Source organism: Lissotriton helveticus, chromosome 1_2 (assembly GCF_964261635.1).
Source record: "Lissotriton helveticus chromosome 1_2, aLisHel1.1, whole genome shotgun sequence".
NCBI classification, from domain to species: domain Eukaryota; kingdom Metazoa; phylum Chordata; class Amphibia; order Caudata; family Salamandridae; genus Lissotriton; species Lissotriton helveticus.
This window is the reverse complement of record NC_136058.1, coordinates 336,856,822-336,880,279: the sequence shown is the minus strand read 5'-3', so window position 1 is coordinate 336,880,279 and position 23,458 is coordinate 336,856,822. Positions and strand designations below refer to the sequence as shown.

The 23,458-nt window shown below is 39.6% G+C and overlaps 32 non-coding genes across 32 annotated transcripts; all 32 read left to right on the top strand.

Moving 5' to 3' along the window:
* The first annotated feature begins 292 nt into the window (after window positions 1-292).
* On the top strand, window positions 293-365 carry TRNAA-AGC (transfer RNA alanine (anticodon AGC)). The gene has a single exon. It is a non-coding gene; the product is annotated as a tRNA-Ala (tRNA).
* Window positions 366-3,292: 2,927 nt separating this feature from the next.
* On the top strand, window positions 3,293-3,365 carry TRNAA-AGC (transfer RNA alanine (anticodon AGC)). Its single transcript has one exon. It is a non-coding gene; the product is annotated as a tRNA-Ala (tRNA).
* A 768-nt stretch (window positions 3,366-4,133) lies between these two features.
* TRNAA-AGC (transfer RNA alanine (anticodon AGC)) lies at window positions 4,134-4,206 on the top strand. Its single transcript has one exon. It is a non-coding gene; the product is annotated as a tRNA-Ala (tRNA).
* Window positions 4,207-4,975: 769 nt separating this feature from the next.
* Window positions 4,976-5,048, top strand: TRNAA-AGC (transfer RNA alanine (anticodon AGC)). Its single transcript has one exon. It is a non-coding gene; the product is annotated as a tRNA-Ala (tRNA).
* A 350-nt stretch (window positions 5,049-5,398) lies between these two features.
* On the top strand, window positions 5,399-5,471 carry TRNAK-CUU (transfer RNA lysine (anticodon CUU)). The gene has a single exon. It is a non-coding gene; the product is annotated as a tRNA-Lys (tRNA).
* A 769-nt stretch (window positions 5,472-6,240) lies between these two features.
* TRNAK-CUU (transfer RNA lysine (anticodon CUU)) lies at window positions 6,241-6,313 on the top strand. The gene has a single exon. It is a non-coding gene; the product is annotated as a tRNA-Lys (tRNA).
* A 344-nt stretch (window positions 6,314-6,657) lies between these two features.
* Window positions 6,658-6,730, top strand: TRNAA-AGC (transfer RNA alanine (anticodon AGC)). Its single transcript has one exon. It is a non-coding gene; the product is annotated as a tRNA-Ala (tRNA).
* Window positions 6,731-7,498: 768 nt separating this feature from the next.
* Window positions 7,499-7,571, top strand: TRNAA-AGC (transfer RNA alanine (anticodon AGC)). The gene has a single exon. It is a non-coding gene; the product is annotated as a tRNA-Ala (tRNA).
* Window positions 7,572-8,339: 768 nt separating this feature from the next.
* On the top strand, window positions 8,340-8,412 carry TRNAA-AGC (transfer RNA alanine (anticodon AGC)). The gene has a single exon. It is a non-coding gene; the product is annotated as a tRNA-Ala (tRNA).
* Window positions 8,413-8,764: 352 nt separating this feature from the next.
* Window positions 8,765-8,837, top strand: TRNAK-CUU (transfer RNA lysine (anticodon CUU)). Its single transcript has one exon. It is a non-coding gene; the product is annotated as a tRNA-Lys (tRNA).
* A 344-nt stretch (window positions 8,838-9,181) lies between these two features.
* On the top strand, window positions 9,182-9,254 carry TRNAA-AGC (transfer RNA alanine (anticodon AGC)). Its single transcript has one exon. It is a non-coding gene; the product is annotated as a tRNA-Ala (tRNA).
* A 768-nt stretch (window positions 9,255-10,022) lies between these two features.
* TRNAA-AGC (transfer RNA alanine (anticodon AGC)) lies at window positions 10,023-10,095 on the top strand. The gene has a single exon. It is a non-coding gene; the product is annotated as a tRNA-Ala (tRNA).
* A 352-nt stretch (window positions 10,096-10,447) lies between these two features.
* Window positions 10,448-10,520, top strand: TRNAK-CUU (transfer RNA lysine (anticodon CUU)). The gene has a single exon. It is a non-coding gene; the product is annotated as a tRNA-Lys (tRNA).
* A 1,186-nt stretch (window positions 10,521-11,706) lies between these two features.
* Window positions 11,707-11,779, top strand: TRNAA-AGC (transfer RNA alanine (anticodon AGC)). The gene has a single exon. It is a non-coding gene; the product is annotated as a tRNA-Ala (tRNA).
* A 350-nt stretch (window positions 11,780-12,129) lies between these two features.
* On the top strand, window positions 12,130-12,202 carry TRNAK-CUU (transfer RNA lysine (anticodon CUU)). Its single transcript has one exon. It is a non-coding gene; the product is annotated as a tRNA-Lys (tRNA).
* A 344-nt stretch (window positions 12,203-12,546) lies between these two features.
* TRNAA-AGC (transfer RNA alanine (anticodon AGC)) lies at window positions 12,547-12,619 on the top strand. The gene has a single exon. It is a non-coding gene; the product is annotated as a tRNA-Ala (tRNA).
* Window positions 12,620-12,971: 352 nt separating this feature from the next.
* Window positions 12,972-13,044, top strand: TRNAK-CUU (transfer RNA lysine (anticodon CUU)). Its single transcript has one exon. It is a non-coding gene; the product is annotated as a tRNA-Lys (tRNA).
* A 344-nt stretch (window positions 13,045-13,388) lies between these two features.
* Window positions 13,389-13,461, top strand: TRNAA-AGC (transfer RNA alanine (anticodon AGC)). The gene has a single exon. It is a non-coding gene; the product is annotated as a tRNA-Ala (tRNA).
* A 352-nt stretch (window positions 13,462-13,813) lies between these two features.
* On the top strand, window positions 13,814-13,886 carry TRNAK-CUU (transfer RNA lysine (anticodon CUU)). Its single transcript has one exon. It is a non-coding gene; the product is annotated as a tRNA-Lys (tRNA).
* A 344-nt stretch (window positions 13,887-14,230) lies between these two features.
* Window positions 14,231-14,303, top strand: TRNAA-AGC (transfer RNA alanine (anticodon AGC)). Its single transcript has one exon. It is a non-coding gene; the product is annotated as a tRNA-Ala (tRNA).
* Window positions 14,304-14,655: 352 nt separating this feature from the next.
* TRNAK-CUU (transfer RNA lysine (anticodon CUU)) lies at window positions 14,656-14,728 on the top strand. The gene has a single exon. It is a non-coding gene; the product is annotated as a tRNA-Lys (tRNA).
* A 343-nt stretch (window positions 14,729-15,071) lies between these two features.
* On the top strand, window positions 15,072-15,144 carry TRNAA-AGC (transfer RNA alanine (anticodon AGC)). Its single transcript has one exon. It is a non-coding gene; the product is annotated as a tRNA-Ala (tRNA).
* A 767-nt stretch (window positions 15,145-15,911) lies between these two features.
* TRNAA-AGC (transfer RNA alanine (anticodon AGC)) lies at window positions 15,912-15,984 on the top strand. Its single transcript has one exon. It is a non-coding gene; the product is annotated as a tRNA-Ala (tRNA).
* Window positions 15,985-16,753: 769 nt separating this feature from the next.
* Window positions 16,754-16,826, top strand: TRNAA-AGC (transfer RNA alanine (anticodon AGC)). The gene has a single exon. It is a non-coding gene; the product is annotated as a tRNA-Ala (tRNA).
* A 352-nt stretch (window positions 16,827-17,178) lies between these two features.
* Window positions 17,179-17,251, top strand: TRNAK-CUU (transfer RNA lysine (anticodon CUU)). Its single transcript has one exon. It is a non-coding gene; the product is annotated as a tRNA-Lys (tRNA).
* A 1,611-nt stretch (window positions 17,252-18,862) lies between these two features.
* On the top strand, window positions 18,863-18,935 carry TRNAK-CUU (transfer RNA lysine (anticodon CUU)). The gene has a single exon. It is a non-coding gene; the product is annotated as a tRNA-Lys (tRNA).
* Window positions 18,936-20,962: 2,027 nt separating this feature from the next.
* On the top strand, window positions 20,963-21,035 carry TRNAA-AGC (transfer RNA alanine (anticodon AGC)). Its single transcript has one exon. It is a non-coding gene; the product is annotated as a tRNA-Ala (tRNA).
* Window positions 21,036-21,387: 352 nt separating this feature from the next.
* TRNAK-CUU (transfer RNA lysine (anticodon CUU)) lies at window positions 21,388-21,460 on the top strand. Its single transcript has one exon. It is a non-coding gene; the product is annotated as a tRNA-Lys (tRNA).
* Window positions 21,461-21,804: 344 nt separating this feature from the next.
* On the top strand, window positions 21,805-21,877 carry TRNAA-AGC (transfer RNA alanine (anticodon AGC)). Its single transcript has one exon. It is a non-coding gene; the product is annotated as a tRNA-Ala (tRNA).
* Window positions 21,878-22,229: 352 nt separating this feature from the next.
* Window positions 22,230-22,302, top strand: TRNAK-CUU (transfer RNA lysine (anticodon CUU)). The gene has a single exon. It is a non-coding gene; the product is annotated as a tRNA-Lys (tRNA).
* A 344-nt stretch (window positions 22,303-22,646) lies between these two features.
* TRNAA-AGC (transfer RNA alanine (anticodon AGC)) lies at window positions 22,647-22,719 on the top strand. The gene has a single exon. It is a non-coding gene; the product is annotated as a tRNA-Ala (tRNA).
* A 352-nt stretch (window positions 22,720-23,071) lies between these two features.
* On the top strand, window positions 23,072-23,144 carry TRNAK-CUU (transfer RNA lysine (anticodon CUU)). The gene has a single exon. It is a non-coding gene; the product is annotated as a tRNA-Lys (tRNA).
* The last annotated feature ends 314 nt before the right edge of the window (window positions 23,145-23,458 follow it).

Genomic DNA, 23,458 nt, shown 5'->3' with positions numbered 1-23,458 from the left:
TAATCTTGCATTAGACATGCAATAACTCCCAAAAATTGTATATCTTTGGTTTCCCATTGGTGGGAGATGTAACTTCAAGATTAGGTAGGGCATTAGTCTAGATTAACATACAGCGATATTACTCCTATTCAAGTACTTAACAGGCCAACCTGAACTGTAAAACATCCCCTAAGTGGAGGTAAGGCATCAGTTAGGTGTGAACTGAACACTCATGTAATGGGCAATTTGACATCAAATAAAGTGTGGTAGGCATTACCATTACTTTTGAAATGTTATTCTGAGTGAGCACACAGGGGAATTAGCTCAAATGGTAGAGCGCTCGCTTAGCATGCGAGAGGTAGCGGGATCGATGCCCGCATTCTCCATTCTAAAATTTACATACATTTTATTTTTAACTTGTCATTGCCAAACTTGTTGCATAGTAAGAACAGATAAATCACAGATGGCTTTCATATATGGTCACATCATAACAACTAAAGTGGTTTTATCAAAAGGGTTTAGGTATTCGTTAGCTTGTGAGAGCAATTTGAGTTCTTATGCAATCTCACAATGACATTTCCACAACTTCCATTTCAATTTTGTCTCATTTTACTTGACACTCTGTCCACTGAGGGATCTATAAATGATAAGTTCCTTGAAAAACGAGAGTTGAGGAATATCCAGGAACTGGTTTTCTTAATGAAAAACGACCAGTTTTCATACTACTTTAAAGAGGGAGCCCGGCTAGCTCAGTCGGTAGAGCATGAAACTCTTAATCTTAATGTCACCCAAATAATTCCACTCATTTGGACAGACCATTCAGCCATTTGCTTTACAGTCCAAACAAACCCCATCAAACCTAGCTTTAATGCAACAGCTCCTTCATCCTACAGAGATTGGAAAAACATAAACCTAACTCAACTAGCACAGATGATACAAGATAACCATATTCCCAACGAGCATGACCCCACTAAAGCATCCTCCAACTACTTGACAAACCTAAACATGGCCTGTAACAAACTGGCACCGACAAAAACCTCCCACCGGAACAGGAAAATACCCTCAGCCACATGGTTCACAGAACCCCTGCGCATGCAAAAACAATACTGCAGGAACCTGGAAAGACAGTGGCGTCGCAATTACAGCCCTGCAGATAAAATCAACTATAAAAATGCCATTTCCATTTATAAAAGACTGATAATCACTGAGAAAAGCCAATACTTCACCACTCAAATCAATCATGCAAAGAACTCGGCAGGAGAACTATTTCGGGTAGTCAATTTTCTATCCGACCCCCCTACTCCACGCATAGAAGGCTCCCAGGCACTGGCAGACTCCTTGGCCAGTTTCTTCGAGGAAAAAGTCAGCTCCATTTTCCAAACTTTCTCTCACTCAGCCCCCCGTTCCTTACCGGCAACACTCCCTATGGACACTCAGCCCACCTTAACAACCTTTACCCCTGTTGATCAGGACCACATTCAACGCCTGATAACCAGCATCAAATCTGGATCCCCCCTCGATCCCTGCCCCCCTTCTATTTTGAACCGCATCCCTGAAGCAATTTCCCCCGCACTGTCTACTATCTGCAACGCCATGTTCTTAACAGGCATTTACCCCACAGTCTGGAAGGAGGCTATAATTAAGCCACTGCTGAAAAAACCTACTCTGGATCCTCTCATCCCCGCAAGCTATAGACCTATCGCTTGTCTCCCATTCCCAGCAAAGATCTTCGAAAAGTCCATGAACATCCAACTTTCGAAATTCATCAATGATAACAACTTGCTTGATGATACCCAGTTCGGGTTTAGACAAGGGCACGGGACGGAAACAGCACTCCTGAAAGCCGCAGACGAAATTAGAACAACCATGGATAAAGGCGGAGCGGCTGTCCTGATACTCCTAGATCTCTCCGCTGCATTTGACACGGTCGATCATGTCACTCTGATCGACCGTGTCTCAGCCATGGGAATAGGAGGTACAGCTAAAGATCTGATTGTATCATTTCTCGCCAACCGCCCCCAGACTATCAAGATGGGCAATTTCACTTCCCAGACCTTCTCACTTCCCTGCGGCGTCCCTCAGGGTTCCTCGCTAAGTCTGACGCTTTTCAATATCTATGTTTCGGACTTAGCGAGGGTGATAAAATCTTATGGAATTGCCCTTACAACATACGCCGATGACACACAATTAATACTATCGGTGTACAACAACGGAGCCAGTGTTGCAGCCAATTTTCAGGAGGGAATGAGGGCGATAAGCTCCTGGATGTCATCAAACTGCCTCAAACTCAACTCCGACAAAACGGAGGTGATGACGTTCGGGAGCTTACACCCATCATGGTCCCCGCAGTGGTGGCCAGCTGAGTTGGGCTCCCCCCCCAAACCAGTGGTAAAGGTCCGCAACTTAGGAGTCACCTTTGACAATAAATTGACCTTCCACCACCACGCCAATGCCATCGTATCATCCGCTTTTTACACCCTCAAAAAAATCAAGAAACTTCTCCCTTACTTACCACAGTCAGCCGGCAAAACTCTTATCAGCACTTTAGTCTTTTCAAGAACGGACTACTGTAACTCACTTCTTTTGAATGCCCAGGAAGGAGTGCTTAACAAATTACAGACCGTGCAAAACGCGGCGGCCAGAACCTTACTGTCCATTCCTAAATTCACATCCATCTCTCACCACATCAGAAAACTCCATTGGCTCCCAATCAGGAGTCGAATCAAATTTAAGGCTCTGTGTATAGCCTATAAGACCTTGAATAACCCTGGACCACGGTTTCTAAAAGAAGCCCTCCGCCCTGCGGAGCAACGCAGAACTTTACGATCCTCGGCAGCCTTCTTGCTGAACGTCCCTCGGACAAGAAAGGCCACCTGGGGAGACAGATGCTTCACGACAGCCACAGCCAAACTGTGGAACACCCTCCCACTCCATATCAAATCCGCACCCACGCTTCTTACATTTCGGAAAAACCTTAAAACATGGCTCTTCTCCTCCTCCTAACTCCCCCGTCATACTTTAGTGAGCTCTGAGATCACCAGCGCCGAGACACCCGTATGGGTATTTGTGCGCTTTAAAAATTGCAAAAATAAAATAAAATAAAATAAAATAAATTAGTCTAGATTAACATACAGCGATATTACTCCTATTCAAGTACTAAACAGGCCAACCTGAACTGTAAAACATCCCCTAAGTGGAGGTAAGGCATCAGTTAGGAGTGAACTGAACACTCATGTAATGGGCAATTTGACGTCAAATAAAGTGTGGTAGGCATTAACATTACTTTTGAAATGTTATTCTGATGGAGCACACAGGGGAATTAGCTCAAATGGTAGAGCGCTCGCTTAGCATGCGAGAGGTAGCGGGATCGATGCCCGCATTCTCCATTCTAAAATGTACATACATTTTATTTTTAACTTGTCACTGCCAAGCTTGTTGCATAGTAAGAACAGATAAATCACAGATGGCTTTCATATATGGTCACATCATAACAACTAAAGGGGTTTTATCAAAAGGGTTTAGGTATTCGTTAGCTTGTGAGAGCAATTTGAGTTCTTATGCAATCTCACAATGACATTTCCACAACTTCCATTTCAATTTTGTCTCATTTTACTTGACACTCTGTCCACTGAGGGATCTATAAATGATAAGTTCCTTGAAAAACGAGAGTTGAGGAATATCCAGGAACTGGTTTTCTTAATGAAAAACGATCAGTTTGCATACTACTTTAAAGAGGGATCCCGCTAGCTCAGTCGGTAGAGCATGAAACTCTTAATCTCAGGGTCGTGGGTTTGAGCCCCACGTTGGGCGAAAACAAGTAATTTTCGCAGGATTATTGCATTGGATCTCATAATATGGCAATTAATCTTGCATTAGACATGCAATAACTCCCAAAAATTGTATATCTTTGGTTTCCCATTGGTGGGAAATGTAACTTCAAGATTAGGTAGGGCATTAGTCTAGATTAACATACAGCGATATTACTCCTATTCAAGTACTAAACAGGCCAACCTGAACTGTAAAACATCCCCTAAGTGGAGGTAAGGCATCAGTTAGGAGTGAACTGAACACTCATGTAATGGGCAATTTGACGTCAAATAAAGTGTGGTAGGCATTAACATTACTTTTGAAATGTTATTCTGGGATAGCACACAGGGGAATTAGCTCAAATGGTAGAGCGCTCGCTTAGCATGCGAGAGGTAGCGGGATCGATGCCCGCATTCTCCATTCTAAAATGTACTTACATTTTATTTTTAACTTGTCACTGCCAAGCTTGTTGCATAGTAAGAACAGATAAATCACAGATGGCTTTCATATATGGTCACATCATAACAACTAAAGGGGTTTTATCAAAAGGGTTTAGGTATTCGTTAGCTTGTGAGAGCAATTTGAGTTCTTATGCAATCTCACAATGACATTTCCACAACTTCCATTTCAATTTTGTCTCATTTTACTTGACACTCTGTCCACTGAGGGATCTATAAATGATAAGTTCCTTGAAAAACGAGAGTTGAGGAATATCCAGGAACTGGTTTTCTTAATGAAAAACGATCAGTTTGCATACTACTTTAAAGAGGGAGCCCGGCTAGCTCAGTCGGTAGAGCATGAAACTCTTAATCTCAGGGTCGTGGGTTCGAGCCCCACGTTGGGTGAAAACAAGTAATTTTTGCAGGATTATTGCATTAGATCTCATAATATGGCAATTAATCTTGCATTAGACATGCAATAACTCCCAAAAATTGTATATCTTTGGTTTCCCATTGGTGGGAAATGTAACTTCAAGAATAAGTAGGGCATTAGTCTAGATTAACTTACAGCGATATTACTCCTATTCAAGTACTAAACAGGCCAACCTGAACTGTAAAACATCCCCTAAGTGGAGGTAAGGCATCAGTTAGGAGTGAACTGAACACTCATGTAATGGGCAATTTGACGTCAAATAAAGTGTGGTAGGCATTAACATTACTTTTGAAATGTTATTCTGAGGGAGCCCACAGGGGAATTAGCTCAAATGGTAGAGCGCTCGCTTAGCATGCGAGAGGTAGCGGGATCGATGCCCGCATTCTCCATTCTAAAATGTACATACATTTTATTTTTAACTTGTCATTGCCAAGCTTGTTGCATAGTAAGAACAGATAAATCACAGATGGCTTTCATATATGGTCACATCATAACAACTAAAGTGGTTTTATCAAAAGGGTTTAGGTATTCGTTAGCTTGTGAGAGCAATTTGAGTTCTTATGCAATCTCACAATGACATTTCCACAACTTCCATTTCAATTTTGTCTCATTTAACTTGACACTGTCCACTGAGGGATCTATAAATGATAAGTTCCTTGAAAAACGAGAGTTGAGGAATATCCAGGAACTGGTTTTCTTAATGAAAAACGATCAGTTTGCATACTACTGTAAAGAGAGAGCCCGGCTAGCTCAGTCTGTAGAGCATGAGACTCTTAATCTCAGGGGCGTGGGTTCGAGCCCCACGTTGGGCAAAAACGAGTAATTTTTGCAGGATTATTTCATTGGCTCTCATAATATGGCAATTAATCTTGCATTAGACATGCAATAACTCCCAAAAATTGTATATCTTTGGTTTCCCATTGGTGGGAAATGTAACTTCAAGATTAGGTAGGGCATTAGTCTAGATTAACAGACAGCGATATTACTCCTATTCAAGTACTAAACAGGCCAACCTGAACTGTAAAACATCCCCCAAGTGGAGGTAAGGCATCAGTTAGGAGTGAACTGAACACTCATGTAATGGGCAATTTGACGTCAAATAAAGTGTGGTAGGCATTAACATTACTTTTGAAATGTTATTCTGAGGGAGCACACAGGGGAATTAGCTCAAATGGTAGAGCGCTCGCTCAGCATGCGAGAGGTAGCGGGATCGATGCCCGCATTCTCCATTCTAAAATGTACATACATTTTATTTTTAACTTGTCATTGCCAAGCTTGTTGCATAGTAAGAACAGATAAATCACAGATGGCTTTCATATATGGTCACATCATAACAACTAAAGGGGTTTTATCAAAAGGGTTTAGGTATTCGTTAGCTTGTGAGAGGAATTTGAGTTCTTATGCAATCTCACAATGACATTTCCACAACTTCCATTTCAATTTTGTCTCATTTTACTTGACACTCTGTCCACTGAGGGATCTATAAATGATAAGTTCCTTGAAAAACGAGAGTTGAGGAATATCCAGGAACTGGTTTTCTTAATGAAAAACGACCAGTTTTCATACTACTTTAAAGAGGGAGCCCGGCTAGCTCAGTCGGTAGAGCATGAAACTCTTAATCTCAGGGTCGTGGGTTCGAGCCCCACGTTGGGCGAAAACAAGTAATTTTTGCAGGATTATTGCATTGGATCTCATAATATGGCAATTAATCTTGCATTAGACATGCAATAACTCCCAAAATTTGTATATCTTTGGTTTCCCATTGGTGGGAAATGTAACTTCAAGATTAGGTAGGGCATTAGTCTAGATTAACATACAGCGATATTACTCCTATTCAAGTACTAAACAGGCCAACCTGAACTGTAAAACATCCCCTAAGTGGAGGTAAGGCATCAGTTAGGAGTGAACTGAACACTCATGTAATGGGCAATTTGACGTCAAATAAAGTGTGGTAGGCATTAACATTACTTTTGAAATGTTATTCTGATGGAGCACACAGGGGAATTAGCTCAAATGGTAGAGCGCTCGCTTAGCATGCGAGAGGTAGCGGGATCGATGCCCGCATTCTCCATTCTAAAATGTACATACATTTTATTTTTAACTTGTCACTGCCAAGCTTGTTGCATAGTAAGAACAGATAAATCACAGATGGCTTTCATATATGGTCACATCATAACAACTAAAGGGGTTTTATCAAAAGGGTTTAGGTATTCGTTAGCTTGTGAGAGCAATTTGAGTTCTTATGCAATCTCACAATGACATTTCCACAACTTCCATTTCAATTTTGTCTCATTTTACTTGACACTCTGTCCACTGAGGGATCTATAAATGATAAGTTCCTTGAAAAATGAGAGTTGAGGAATATCCAGGAACTGGTTTTCTTAATGAAAAACGATCAGTTTGCATACTACTTTAAAGAGGGATCCTGCTAGCTCAGTCGGTAGAGCATGAAACTCTTAATCTCAGGGTCGTGGGTTTGAGCCCCACGTTGGGCGAAAACAAGTAATTTTTGCAGGATTATTGCATTGGATCTCATAATATGGCAATTAATCTTGCATTAGACATGCAATAACTCCCAAAAATTGTATATCTTTGGTTTCCCATTGGTGGGAAATGTAACTTCAAGATTAGGTAGGGCATTAGTCTAGATTAACATACAGCGATATTACTCCTATTCAAGTACTAAACAGGCCAACCTGAACTGTAAAACATCCCCTAAGTGGAGGTAAGGCATCAGTTAGGAGTGAACTGAACACTCATGTAATGGGCAATTTGACGTCAAATAAAGTGTGGTAGGCATTAACATTACTTTTGAAATGTTATTCTGAGGTAGCACACAGGGGAATTAGCTCAAATGGTAGAGCGCTCGCTTAGCATGCGAGAGGTAGCGGGATCGATGCCCGCATTCTCCATTCTAAAATGTACATACATTTTATTTTTAACTTGTCACTGCCAAGCTTGTTGCATAGTAAGAACAGATAAATCACAGATGGCTTTCATATATGGTCACATCATAACAACTAAAGGGGTTTTATCAAAAGGGTTTAGGTATTCGTCAGCTTGTGAGAGCAATTTGAGTTCTTATGCAATCTCACAATGACATTTCCACAACTTCCATTTCAATTTTGTCTCATTTTACTTGACACTCTGTCCACTGAGGGATCTATAAATGATAAGTTCCTTGAAAAATGAGAGTTGAGGAATATCCAGGAACTGGTTTTCTTAATGAAAAACGATCAGTTTGCATACTACTTTAAAGAGGGATCCCGCTAGCTCAGTCGGTAGAGCATGAAACTCTTAATCTCAGGGTCGTGGGTTTGAGCCCCACGTTGGGCGAAAACAAGTAATTTTTGCAGGATTATTGCATTGGATCTCATAATATGGCAATTAATCTTGCATTAGACATGCAATAACTCCCAAAAATTGTATATCTTTGGTTTCCCATTGGTGGGAAATGTAACTTCAAGATTAGGTAGGGCATTAGTCTAGATTAACATACAGCGATATTACTCCTATTCAAGTACTAAACAGGCCAACCTGAACTGTAAAACATCCCCTAAGTGGAGGTAAGGCATCAGTTAGGAGTGAACTGAACACTCATGTAATGGGCAATTTGACGTCAAATAAAGTGTGGTAGGCATTAACATTACTTTTGAAATGTTATTCTGAGGTAGCACACAGGGGAATTAGCTCAAATGGTAGAGCGCTCGCTTAGCATGCGAGAGGTAGCGGGATCGATGCCCGCATTCTCCATTCTAAAATGTACATACATTTTATTTTTAACTTGTCACTGCCAAGCTTGTTGCATAGTAAGAACAGATAAATCACAGATGGCTTTCATATATGGTCACATCATAACAACTAAAGGGGTTTTATCAAAAGGGTTTAGGTATTCGTTAGCTTGTGAGAGCAATTTGAGTTCTTATGCAATCTCACAATGACATTTCCACAACTTCCATTTCAATTTTGTCTCATTTTACTTGACACTCTGTCCACTGAGGGATCTATAAATGATAAGTTCCTTGAAAAACGAGAGTTGAGGAATATCCAGGAACTGGTTTTCTTAATGAAAAACGATCAGTTTGCATACTACTTTAAAGAGGGAGCCCAGCTAGCTCAGTCGGTAGAGCATGAAACTCTTAATCTCAGGGTCGTGGGTTCGAGCCCCACGTTGGGCGAAAACAAGTAATTTTTGCCGGATTATTGCATTGGATCTCATAATATGGCAATTAATCTTGCATTAGACATGCAATAACTCCCAAAAATTGTATATCTTTGGTTTCCCATTGGTGGGAAATGTAACTTCAAGATTAGGTAGGGCATTAGTCTAGATTAACATACAGCGATATTACTCCTATTCAAGTACTAAACAGGCCAACCTGAACTGTAAAACATCCCCTAAGTGGAGGTAAGGCATCAGTTAGGAGTGAACTGAACACTCATGTAATGGGCAATTTGACGTCAAATAAAGTGTGGTAGGCATTAACATTACTTTTGAAATGTTATTCTGATGGAGCACACAGGGGAATTAGCTCAAATGGTAGAGCGCTCGCTTAGCATGCGAGAGGTAGCGGGATCGATGCCCGCATTCTCCATTCTAAAATGTACATACATTTTATTTTTAACTTGTCACTGCCAAGCTTGTTGCATAGTAAGAACAGATAAATCACAGATGGCTTTCATATATGGTCACATCATAACAACTAAAGGGGTTTTATCAAAAGGGTTTAGGTATTCGTTAGCTTGTGAGAGCAATTTGAGTTCTTATGCAATCTCACAATGACATTTCCACAACTTCCATTTCAATTTTGTCTCATTTTACTTGACACTCTGTCCACTGAGGGATCTATAAATGATAAGTTCCTTGAAAAACGAGAGTTGAGGAATATCCAGGAACTGGTTTTCTTAATGAAAAACGATCAGTTTGCATACTACTTTAAAGAGGGATCCCGCTAGCTCAGTCGGTAGAGCATGAAACTCTTAATCTCAGGGTCGTGGGTTTGAGCCCCACGTTGGGCGAAAACAAGTAATTTTTGCAGGATTATTGCATTGGATCTCATAATATGGCAATTAATCTTGCATTAGACATGCAATAACTCCCAAAAATTGTATATCTTTGGTTTCCCATTGGTGGGAAATGTAACTTCAAGATTAGGTAGGGCATTAGTCTAGATTAACATACAGCGATATTACTCCTATTCAAGTACTAAACAGGCCAACCTGAACTGTAAAACATCCCCTAAGTGGAGGTAAGGCATCAGTTAGGAGTGAACTGAACACTCATGTAATGGGCAATTTGACGTCAAATAAAGTGTGGTAGGCATTAACATTACTTTTGAAATGTTATTCTGAGGTAGCACACAGGGGAATTAGCTCAAATGGTAGAGCGCTCGCTTAGCATGCGAGAGGTAGCGGGATCGATGCCCGCATTCTCCATTCTAAAATGTACATACATTTTATTTTTAACTTGTCACTGCCAAGCTTGTTGCATAGTAAGAACAGATAAATCACAGATGGCTTTCATATATGGTCACATCATAACAACTAAAGGGGTTTTATCAAAAGGGTTTAGGTATTCGTTAGCTTGTGAGAGCAATTTGAGTTCTTATGCAATCTCACAATGACATTTCCACAACTTCCATTTCAATTTTGTCTCATTTTACTTGACACTCTGTCCACTGAGGGATCTATAAATGATAAGTTCCTTGAAAAACGAGAGTTGAGGAATATCCAGGAACTGGTTTTCTTAATGAAAAACGATCAGTTTGCATACTACTTTAAAGAGGGAGCCCGGCTAGCTCAGTCGGTAGAGCATGAAACTCTTAATCTCAGGGTCGTGGGTTCGAACCCCACGTTGGGCGAAAACAAGTAATTTTTGCAGGATTATTTCATTGGCTCTCATAATATGGCAATTAATCTTGCATTAGACATGCAATAACTCCCAAAAATTGTATATCTTTGGTTTCCCATTGGTGGGAAATGTAACTTCAAGATTAGGTAGGGCATTAGTCTAGATTAACATACAGCGATATTACTCCTATTCAAGTACTAAACAGGCCAACCTGAACTGTAAAACATCCCCTAAGTGGAGGTAAGGCATCAGTTAGGAGTGAACTGAACACTCATGTAATGGGCAATTTGACGTCAAATAAAGTGTGGTAGGCATTAACATTACTTTTGAAATGTTATTCTGATGGAGCACACAGGGGAATTAGCTCAAATGGTAGAGCGCTCGCTTAGCATGCGAGAGGTAGCGTGATCGATGCCCGCATTCTCCATTCTAAAATGTACATACATTTTATTTTTAACTTGTCACTGCCAAGCTTGTTGCATAGTAAGAACAGATAAATCACAGATGGCTTTCATATATGGTCACATCATAACAACTAAAGGGGTTTTATCAAAAGGGTTTAGGTATTCGTTAGCTTGTGAGAGCAATTTGAGTTCTTATGCAATCTCACAATGACATTTCCACAACTTCCATTTCAATTTTGTCTCATTTTACTTGACACTCTGTCCACTGAGGGATCTATAAATGATAAGTTCCTTGAAAAACGAGAGTTGAGGAATATCCAGGAACTGGTTTTCTTAATGAAAAACGATCAGTTTGCATACTACTTTAAAGAGGGAGCCCGGCTAGCTCAGTCGGTAGAGCATAAAACTCTTAATCTCAGGGTCGTGGGTTCGAACCCCACGTTGGGCAAAAACAAGTAATTTTTGCAGGATTATTGCATTAGATCTCATAATATGGCAATTAATCTTGCATTAGACATGCAATAACTCCCAAAAATTGTATATCTTTGGTTTCCCATTGGTGGGAAATGTAACTTCAAGAATAAGTAGGGCATTAGTCTAGATTAATTTACAGCGATATTACTCCTATTCAAGTACTAAACAGGCCAACCTGAACTGTAAAACATCCCCTAAGTGGAGGTAAGGCATCAGTTAGGAGTGAACTGAACACTCATGTAATGGGCAATTTGACGTCAAATAAAGTGTGGTAGGCATTAACATTACTTTTGAAATGTTATTCTGAGGGAGCCCACAGGGGATTTAGCTCAAATGGTAGAGCGCTCGCTTAGCATGCGAGAGGTAGCGGGATCGATGCCCGCATTCTCCATTCTAAAATGTACATACATTTTATTTTTAACTTGTCATTGCCAAGCTTGTTGCATAGTAAGAACAGATAAATCACAGATGGCTTTCATATATGGTCACATCATAACAACTAAAGTGGTTTTATCAAAAGGGTTTAGGTATTCGTTAGCTTGTGAGAGCAATTTGAGTTCTTATGCAATCTCACAATGACATTTCCACAACTTCCATTTAAATTTTGTCTCATTTAACTTGACACTGTCCACTGAGGGATCTATAAATGATAAGTTCCTTGAAAAACGAGAGTTGAGGAATATCCAGGAACTGGTTTTCTTAATGAAAAACGATCAGTTTGCATACTACTGTAAAGAGAGAGCCCGGCTAGCTCAGTCTGTAGAGCATGAGACTCTTAATCTCAGGGGCGTGGGTTCGAGCCCCACGTTGGGCAAAAACGAGTAATTTTTGCAGGATTATTTCATTGGCTCTCCTAATATGGCAATTAATCTTGCATTAGACATGCAATAACTCCCAAAAATTGTATATCTTTGGTTTCCCATTGGTGGGAAATGTAACTTCAAGATTAGGTAGGGCATTAGTCTAGATTAACATACAGCGATATTACTCCTATTCAAGTACTAAACAGGCCAACCTGAACTGTAAAACATCCCCCAAGTGGAGGTAAGGCATCAGTTAGGAGTGAACTGAACACTCATGTAATGGGCAATTTGACGTCAAATAAAGTGTGGTAGGCATTAACATTACTTTTGAAATGTTATTCTGAGGGAGCACACAGGGGAATTAGCTCAAATGGTAGAGCGCTCGCTTAGCATGCGAGAGGTAGCGGGATCGATGCCCGCATTCTCCATTCTAAAATGTACATACATTTTATTTTTAACTTGTCATTGCCAAGCTTGTTGCATAGTAAGAACAGATAAATCACAGATGGCTTTCATATATTGTCACATCATAACAACTAAAGTGGTTTTATCAAAAGGGTTTAGGTATTCGTTAGCTTGTGAGAGCAATTTGAGTTCTTATGCAATCTCACAATGACATTTCCACAACTTCCATTTCAATTTTGTCTCATTTTACTTGACACTCTGTCCACTGAGGGATCTATAAATGATAAGTTCCTTGAAAAACAAGAGTTGAGGAATATCCAGGAACTGGTTTTCTTAATGAAAAACGATCAGTTTTCATTCTACTTTAAAGAGGGAGCCCGGCTAGCTCAGTCGGTAGAGCATGAGACTCTTAATCTCAGGGTCGTGGGTTCGAGCCCCACGTTGGGTGAAAACGAGTAATTTTTGCAGGATTATTGCATTGGATCTCATAATATGGCAATTAATCTTGCATTAGACATGCAATAACTCCCAAAAATTGTATATCTTTGGTTTCCCATTGGTGGGAAATGTAACTTCAAGATTAGGTAGGGCATTAGTCTAGATTAACATACAGCGATATTACTCCTATTCAAGTACTAAACAGGCCAACCTGAACTGTAAAACATCCCCTAAGTGGAGGTAAGGCATCAGTTAGGAGTGAACTGAACACTCATGTAATGGGCAATTTGACGTCAAATAAAGTGTGGTAGGCATTAACATTACTTTTGAAATGTTATTCTGAGGGAGCACACAGGGGAATTAGCTCAAATGGTAGAGCGCTCGCTTAGCATGCGAGAGGTAGCGGGATCGATGCCCGCATTCTCCATTCTAAAATGTACATACATTTTATTTTTAACTTGTCATTGCCAAGCTTGTTGCATAGTAAGAACAGATAAATCACAGATGGCTTTCATATATGGTCACATCATAACAACTAAAGTGGTTTTATCAAAAGGGTTTAGGTATTCGTTAGCTTGTGAGAGCAATTTGAGTTCTTATGCAATCTCACAATGACATTTCCACAACTTCCATTTCAATTTTGTCTCATTTTACTTGACACTCTGTCCACTGAGGGATCTATAAATGATAAGTTCCTTGAAAAACAAGAGTTGAGGAATATCCAGGAACTGGTTTTCTTAATGAAAAACGATCAGTTTTCATTCTACTTTAAAGAGGGAGCCCGGCTAGCTCAGTCGGTAGAGCATGAGACTCTTAATCTCAGGGTCGTGGGTTCGAGCCCCACGTTGGGTGAAAACGAGTAATTTTTGCAGGATTATTGCATTGGATCTCATAATATGGCAATTAATCTTGCATTAGACATGCAATAACTCCCAAAAATTGTATATCTTTGGTTTCCCATTGGTGGGAAATGTAACTTCAAGATTAGGTAGGGCATTAGTCTAGATTAACATACAGCGATATTACTCCTATTCAAGTACTAAACAGGCCAACCTGAACTGTAAAACATCCCCTAAGTGGAGGTAAGGCATCAGTTAGGAGTGAACTGAACACTCATGTAATGGGCAATTTGACATCAAATAAAGTGTGGTAGGCATTAACATTACTTTTGAAATGTTATTCTGAGGGAGCACACAGGGGAATTAGCTCAAATGGTAGAGCGCTCGCTTAGCATGCGAGAGGTAGCGGGATCGATGCCCGCATTCTCCATTCTAAAATGTACATACATTTTATTTTTAACTTGTCACTGCCAAGCTTGTTGCATAGTCAGAACAGATAAATCACAGATGGCTTTCATATATGGTCACATCATAACAACTAAAGGGGTTTTATCAAAAGGGTTTAGGTATTCGTTAGCTTGTGAGAGCAATTTGAGTTCTTATGCAATCTCACAATGACATTTCCACAACTTCCATTTCAATTTTGTCTCATTTTACTTGACACTCTGTCCACTGAGGGATCTATAAATGATAAGTTCCTTGAAAAACGAGAGTTGAGGAATATCCAGGAACTGGTTTTCTTAATGAAAAACAATCAGTTTGCATACTACTTTAAAGAGGGAGCCCGGCTAGCTCAGTCGGTAGAGCATGAAACTCTTAATCTCAGGGTCGTGGGTTCGAGCCCCACGTTGGGCGAAAACAAGTAATTTTTGCAGGATTATTGCATTAGATCTCATAATATGGCAATAATCTTGCATTAGACATGCAATAACTCCCAAAAATTGTATATCTTTGGTTTCCCATTGGTGGGAAATGTAACTTCAAGAATAAGTAGGGCATTAGTCTAGATTAATTTACAGCGATATTACTCCTATTCAAGTACTAAACAGGCCAACCTGAACTGTAAAACATCCCCTAAGTGGAGGTAAGGCATCAGTTAGGAGTGAACTGAACACTCATGTAATGGGCAATTTGACGTCAAATAAAGTGTGGTAGGCATTAACATTACTTTTGAAATGTTATTCTGAGGGAGCCCACAGGGGAATTAGCTCAAATGGTAGAGCGCTCGCTTAGCATGCGAGAGGTAGCGGGATCGATGCCCGCATTCTCCATTCTAAAATGTACATACATTTTATTTTTAACTTGTCATTGCCAAGCTTGTTGCATAGTAAGAACAGATAAATCACAGATGGCTTTCATATATGGTCACATCATAACAACTAAAGTGGTTTTATCAAAAGGGTTTAGGTATTCGTTAGCTTGTGAGAGCAATTTGAGTTCTTATGCAATCTCACAATGACATTTCCACAACTTCCATTTCAATTTTGTCTCATTTAACTTGACACTGTCCACTGAGGGATCTATAAATGATAAGTTCCTTGAAAAACGAGAGTTGAGGAATATCCAGGAACTGGTTTTCTTAATGAAAAACGATCAGTTTGCATACTACTGTAAAGAGAGAGCCCGGCTAGCTCAGTCTGTAGAGCATGAGACTTTTAATCTCAAGGGCGTGAGTTTGAGCCCCACGTTGGGCAAAAACGAGTAATTTTTGCAGGATTATTTCATTGGCTCTCATAATATGGCAATTAATCTTGCATTAGACATGCAATAACTCCCAAAAATTGTATATCTTTGGTTTCCCATTGGTGGGAAATGTAACTTCAAGATTAGGTAGGGCATTAGTCTAGATTAACATACAGCGATATTACTCCTATTCAAGTACTAAACAGGCCAACCTGAACTGTAAAACATCCCCTAAGTGGAGGTAAGGCATCAGTTAGGAGTGAACTGAACACTCATGTAATGGGCAATTTGACATCAAATAAAGTGTGGTAGGCATTACCATTACTTTTGAAATGTTATTCTGAGGGAGCACACAGGGGAATTAGCTCAAATGGTAGAGCGCTCGCTTAGCATGCGAGAGGTAGCGGGATCGATGCCCGCATTCTCCATTCTAAAATTTACATGCATTTTATTTTTAACTTGTCATTGCCAAGCTTGTTGCATAGTAAGAACAGATAAATCACAGATGGCTTTCATATATGGTCACATCATAACAACTAAAGTGGTTTTATCAAAAGGGTTTAGGTATTCGTTAGCTTGTGAGAGCAATTTGAGTTCTTATGCAATCTCACAATGACATTTCCACAACTTCCATTTCAATTTTGTCTCATTTTACTTGACACTCTGTCCACTGAGGGATCTATAAATGATAAGTTCCTTGAAAAACAAGAGTTGAGGAATATCCAGGAACTGGTTTTCTTAATGAAAAATGATCAGTTTGCATAATATTTTAAAGAGGGAGCCCGGCTAGCTCAGTCGGTAGAGCATGAGATTCTTAATCTCAGGGTCGGATGTTCGAGCCCCACGTTGGGCAAAAACGAGTAATTTTTTCAGGATTATTGCATTGGATCTCATAATATGGCAATTAATCTTGCATTAGACATGCAATAACTCCCAAAAATTGTATATCTTTGGTTTCCCATTGGTGGGAAATGTAACTTCAAGATTAAGTAGGGCATTAGTCTAGATTAACATACAGCGATATTACTCCTATTCAAGTACTAAACAGGCCAACCTGAACTGTAAAACATCCCCTAAGTGGAGGTAAGGCATCAGTTAGGAGTGAACTGAACACTCATGTAATGGGCAATTTGACGTCAAATAAAGTGTGGTAGGCATTAACATTACTTTTGAAATGTTATTCTGAGGGAGCACACAGGGGAATTAGCTCAAATGGTAGAGCGCTCGCTTAGCATGCGAGAGGTAGCGGGATCGATGCCCGCATTCTCCATTCTAAAATGTACATACATTTTATTTTTAACTTGTCATTGCCAAGCTTGTTGCATAGTAAGAACAGATAAATCACAGATGGCTTTCATATATGGTCACATCATAACAACTAAAGTGGTTTTATCAAAAGGGTTTAGGTATTCGTTAGCTTGTGAGAGCAATTTGAGTTCTTATGCAATCTCACAATGACATTTCCACAACTTCCATTTCAATTTTGTCTCATTTTACTTGACACTCTGTCCACTGAGGGATCTATAAATGATAAGTTCCTTGAAAAACGAGAGTTGAGGAATATCCAGGAACTGGTTTTCTTAATGAAAAACGATCAGTTTGCATACTACTTTAAAGAGGGAGCCCGGCTAGCTCAGTCGGTAGAGCATGAGACTCTTAATCTCAGGGTTGTGGGTTCGAGCCCCACGTTGGGCAAAAACAAGTAATTTTTGCAGGATTATTGCATTGGATCTCATAATATGGCAATTAATCTTGCATTAGACATGCAATAACTCCCAAAAATTGTATATCTTTGGTTTCCCATTGGTGGGAAATGTAACTTCAAGAATAAGTAGGGCATTAGTCTAGATTAACATACAGCGATATTACTCCTATTCAAGTACTAAACAGGCCAACCTGAACTGTAAAACATCCCCTAAGTGGAGGTAAGGCATCAGTTAGGAGTGAACTGAACACTCATGTAATGGGCAATTTGACGTCAAATAAAGTGTGGTAGGCATTAACATTACTTTTGAAATGTTATTCTGAGGGAGCCCACAGGGGAATTAGCTCAAATGGTAGAGCGCTCGCTTAGCATGCGAGAGGTAGCGGGATCGATGCCTGCGTTCTCCATTCTAAAATGTACATACATTTTATTTTTAACTTGTCATTGCCAAGCTTGTTGCATAGTAAGAACAGATAAATCACAGATGGCTTTCATATATGGTCACATCATAACAACTAAAGTGGTTTTATCAAAAGGGTTTAGGTATTCGTTAGCTTGTGAGAGCAATTTGAGTTCTTATGCAATCTCACAATGACATTTCCACAACTTCCATTTCAATTTTGTCTCATTTTACTTGACACTCTGTCCACTGAGGGATCTATAAATGATAAGTTCCTTGAAAAACGAGAGTTGAGGGATATCCAGGAACTGGTTTTCTTAATGAAAAATGATCAGTTTGCATAATACTGTAAAGAGAGACCCCGGCTAGCTCAGTCTGTAGAACATGAGACTCTTAATCTCAGGGGCGTGGGTTCGAGCCCCACGTTGGGCAAAAACGAGTAATTTTTGCAGGATTATTTCATTGGATCTCATAATATGGCAATTAATCTTGCATTAGACATGCAATAACTCCCTAAAATTGTATATCTTTGGTTTCCCATTGGTGGGAAATGTAACTTCAAGATTAGGTAGGGCATTAGTCTAGATTAACATACAGCGATATTACTCCTATTCAAGTACTTAACAGGCCAACCTGAACTGTAAAACATCCCCTAAGTGGAGGTAAGGCATCAGTTAGGAGTGAACTGAACACTCATGTAATGGGCAATTTGACATCAAATAAAGTGTGGTAGGCATTACCATTACTTTTGAAATGTTATTCTGAGGGAGCACACAGGGGAATTAGCTCAAATGGTAGAGCGCTCGCTTAGCATGCGAGAGGTAGCAGGATCGATGCCCGCATTCTCCATTCTAAAATTTACATACATTTTATTTTTAACTTGTCATTGCCAAGCTTGTTGCATAGTAAGAACAGATAAATCACAGATGGCTTTCATATATGGTCACATCATAACAACTAAAGTGGTTTTATCAAAAGGGTTTAGGTATTCGTTAGCTTGTGAGAGCAATTTGAGTTCTTATGCAATCTCACAATGACATTTCCACAACTTCCATTTCAATTTTGTCTCATTTTACTTGACACTCTGTCCACTGAGGGATCTATAAATGATAAGTTCCTTGAAAAACGAGAGTTGAGGAATATCCAGGAACTGGTTTTCTTAATGAAAAACGATCAGTTTGCATACTACTTTAAAGAGGGAGCCCGGCTAGCTCAGTCGGTAGAGCATGAAACTCTTAATCTCAGGGTCGTGGGTTCGAGCCCCACGTTGGGCGAAAACAAGTAATTTTTGCGGGATTATTGCATTGGATCTCATAATATGGCAATTAATCTTGCATTAGACATGCAATAACTCCCAAAAATTGTATATCTTTGGTTTCCCATTGGTGGGAAATGTAACTTCAAGAATAAGTAGGGCATTAGTCTAGATTAACATACAGCGATATTACTCCTATTCAAGTACTAAACAGGCCAACCTGAACTGTAAAACATCCCCTAAGTGGAGGTAAGGCATCAGTTAGGAGTGAACTGAACACTCATGTAATGGGCAATTTGACGTCAAATAAAGTGTGGTAGGCATTAACATTACTTTTGAAATGTTATTCTGAGGGAGCCCACAGGGAAATAGCTCAAATGGTAGAGCGCTCGCTTAGCATGCGAGAGGTAGCGGGATCGATGCCCGCATTCTCCATTCTAAAATGTACATACATTTTATTTTTAACTTGTCATTGCCAAGCTTGTTGCATAGTAAGAACAGATAAATCACAGATGGCTTTCATATATGGTCACATCATAACAACTAAAGTGGTTTTATCAAAAGGGTTTAGGTATTCGTTAGCTTGTGAGAGCAATTTGAGTTCTTATGCAATCTCACAATGACATTTCCACAACTTCCATTTCAATTTTGTCTCATTTTACTTGACACTCTGTCCACTGAGGGATCTATAAATGATAAGTTCCTTGAAAAACGAGAGTTGAGGAATATCCAGGAACTGGTTTTCTTAATGAAAAATGATCAGTTTGCATAATACTGTAAAGAGAGAGCCCGGCTAGCTCAGTCTGTAGAGCATGAGACTCTTAATCTCAGGGGCTTGGGTTCGAGCCCCACGTTGGGCAAAAACGAGTGATTTTTGCAGGATTATTTCATTGGATCTCATAATATGGCAATTAATCTTGCATTAGACATGCAATAACTCCCAAAAATTGTATATCTTTGGTTTCCCATTGGTGGGAAATGTAACTTCAAGATTAGGTAGGGCATTAGTCTAGATTAACATACAGCGATATTACTCCTATTCAAGTACTTAACAGGCCAACCTGAACTGTAAAACATCCCCTAAGTGGAGGTAAGGCATCAGTTAGGAGTGAACTGAACACTCATGTAATGGGCAATTTGACATCAAATAAAGTGTGGTAGGCATTACCATTACTTTTGAAATGTTATTCTGAGGGAGCACACAGGGGAATTAGCTCAAATGGTAGAGCGCTCGCTTAGCATGCGAGAGGTAGCGGGATAGATGCCCGCATTCTCCATTCTAAAATGTACATACATTTTATTTTTAACTTGTCATTGCCAAGCTTGTTGCATAGTAAGAACAGATATATCACAGATGGCTTTCATATATGGTCACATCATAACAACTAAAGTGGTTTTATCAAAAGGGTTTAGGTATTCGTTAGCTTGTGAGAGCAATTTGAGTTCTTATGCAATCTCACAATGACATTTCCACAACTTCCATTTCAATTTTGTCTCATTTTACTTGACACTCTGTCCACTGAGAGATCTATAAATGATAAGTTCCTTGAAAAACGAGAGTTGAGGAATATCCAGGAACTGGTTTTCTTAATGAAAAATGATCAGTTTGCATACTACTGTAAAGAGAGAGCCCGGCTAGCTCAGTCTGTAGAGCATGAGACTCTTAATCTCAGGGGTGTGGGTTCGAGCCCCACGTTGGGCAAAAACGAGTAATTTTTGCAGGATTATTTCATTGGCTCTCATAATATGGCAATTAATCTTGCATTAGACATGCAATAACTCCCAAAAATTGTATATCTTTGGTTTCCCATTGGTGGGAAATGTAACTTCAAGATTAGGTAGGGCATTAGTCTAGATTAACATACAGCGATATTACTCCTATTCAAGTACTAAACAGGCCAACCTGAACTGTAAAACATCCCCTAAGTGGAGGTAAGGCATCAGTTAGGAGTGAACTGAACACTCATGTAATGGGCAATTTTACGTCAAATAAAGTGTGGTAGGCATTAACATTACTTTTGAAATGTTATTCTGAGGGAGCACACAGGGGAATTAGCTCAAATGGTAGAGCGCTCGCTTAGCATGCGAGAGGTAGCGGGATCGATGCCCGCATTCTCCATTCTAAAATGTACATACATTTTATTTTTAACTTGTCATTGCCAAGCTTGTTGCATAGTAAGAACAGATAAATCACAGATGGCTTTCATATATGCTCACATCATAACAACTAAAGGGGTTTTATCAAAAGGGTTTAGGTATTCGTTAGCTTGTGAGAGCAATTTGAGTTCTTATGCAATCTCACAATGACATTTCCACAACTTCCATTTCAATTTTGTCTCATTTTACTTGACACTCTGTCCACTGAGGGATCTATAAATGATAAGTTCCTTGAAAAACGAGAGTTGAGGAATATCCAGGAACTGGTTTTCTTAATGAAAAACGATCAGTTTGCATACTACTGTAAAGAGAGAGCCCGGCTAGCTCAGTCTGTAGAGCATGAGACTCTTAATCTCAGGGGCGTGGGTTCGAGCCCCACGTTGGGCGAAAACAATTAATTTTTGCAGGATTATTGCATTGGATCTCATAATATGGCAATTAATCTTGCATTAGACATGCAATAACTCCCAAAAATTGTATATCTTTGGTTTCCCATTGGTGGGAAATGTAACTTCAAGATTAGGTAGGGCATTAGTCTAGATTAACATACAGCGATATTACTCCTATTCAAGTACTAAACAGGCCAACCTGAACTGTAAAACATCCCCTAAGTGGAGGTAAGGCATCAGTTAGGAGTGAACTGAACACTCATGTAATGGGCAATTTGACGTCAAATAAAGTGTGGTAGGCATTAACATTACTTTTGAAATGTTATTCTGAGGTAGCACACAGGGGAATTAGCTCAAATGGTAGAGCGCTCGCTTAGCATGCGAGAGGTAGCGGGATCGATGCCCGCATTCTCCATTCTAAAATGTACATACATTTTATTTTTAACTTGTCACTGCCAAGCTTGTTGCATAGTAAGAACAGATAAATCACAGATGGCTTTCATATATGGTCACATCATAACAACTAAAGGGGTTTTATCAAAAGGGTTTAGGTATTCGTTAGCTTGTGAGAGCAATTTGAGTTCTTATGCAATCTCACAATGACATTTCCACAACTTCCATTTCAATTTTGTCTCATTTTACTTGACACTCTGTCCACTGAGGGATCTATAAATGATAAGTTCCTTGAAAAACGAGAGTTGAGGAATATCCAGGAACTGGTTTTCTTAATGAAAAACGATCAGTTTGCATACTACTTTAAAGAGGGAGCCCGGCTAGCTCAGTCGGTAGAGCATGAAACTCTTAATCTCAGGGTCGTGGGTTCGAGCCCCACGTTGGGCGAAAACAAGTAATTTTTGCCGGATTATTGCATTGGATCTCATAATATGGCAATTAATCTTGCATTAGACATGCAATAACTCCCAAAAATTGTATATCTTTGGTTTCCCATTGGTGGGAAATGTAACTTCAAGATTAGGTAGGGCATTAGTCTAGATTAACATACAGCGATATTACTCCTATTCAAGTACTAAACAGGCCAACCTGAACTGTAAAACATCCCCTAAGTGGAGGTAAGGCATCAGTTAGGAGTGAACTGAACACTCATGTAATGGGCAATTTGACGTCAAATAAAGTGTGGTAGGCATTAACATTACTTTTGAAATGTTATTCTGATGGAGCACACAGGGGAATTAGCTCAAATGGTAGAGCGCTCGCTTAGCATGCGAGAGGTAGCGGGATCGATGCCCGCATTCTCCATTCTAAAATGTACATACATTTTATTTTTAACTTGTCACTGCCAAGCTTGTTGCATAGTAAGAACAGATAAATCACAGATGGCTTTCATATATGGTCACATCATAACAACTAAAGGGGTTTTATCAAAAGGGTTTAGGTATTCGTTAGCTTGTGAGAGCAATTTGAGTTCTTATGCAATCTCACAATGACATTTCCACAACTTCCATTTCAATTTTGTCTCATTTTACTTGACACTCTGTCCACTGAGGGATCTATAAATGATAAGTTCCTTGAAAAACGAGAGTTGAGGAATATCCAGGAACTGGTTTTCTTAATGAAAAACGATCAGTTTGCATACTACTGTAAAGAGAGAGCCCGGCTAGCTCAGTCTGTAGAGCATGAGACTCTTAATCTCAGGGGCGTGGGTTCGAGCCCCACGTTGGGCGAAAACAAGTAATTTTTGCAGGATTATTGCATTGGATCTCATAATATGGCAATTAATCTTGCATTAGACATGCAATAACTCCCAAAAATTGTATATCTTTGGTTTCCCATTGGTGGGAAATGTAACTTCAAGATTAGGTAGGGCATTAGTCTAGATTAACATACAGCGATATTACTCCTATTCAAGTACTAAACAGGCCAACCTGAACTGTAAAACATCCCCTAAGTGGAGGTAAGGCATCAGTTAGGAGTGAACTGAACACTCATGTAATGGGCAATTTGACGTCAAATAAAGTGTGGTAGGCATTAACATTAC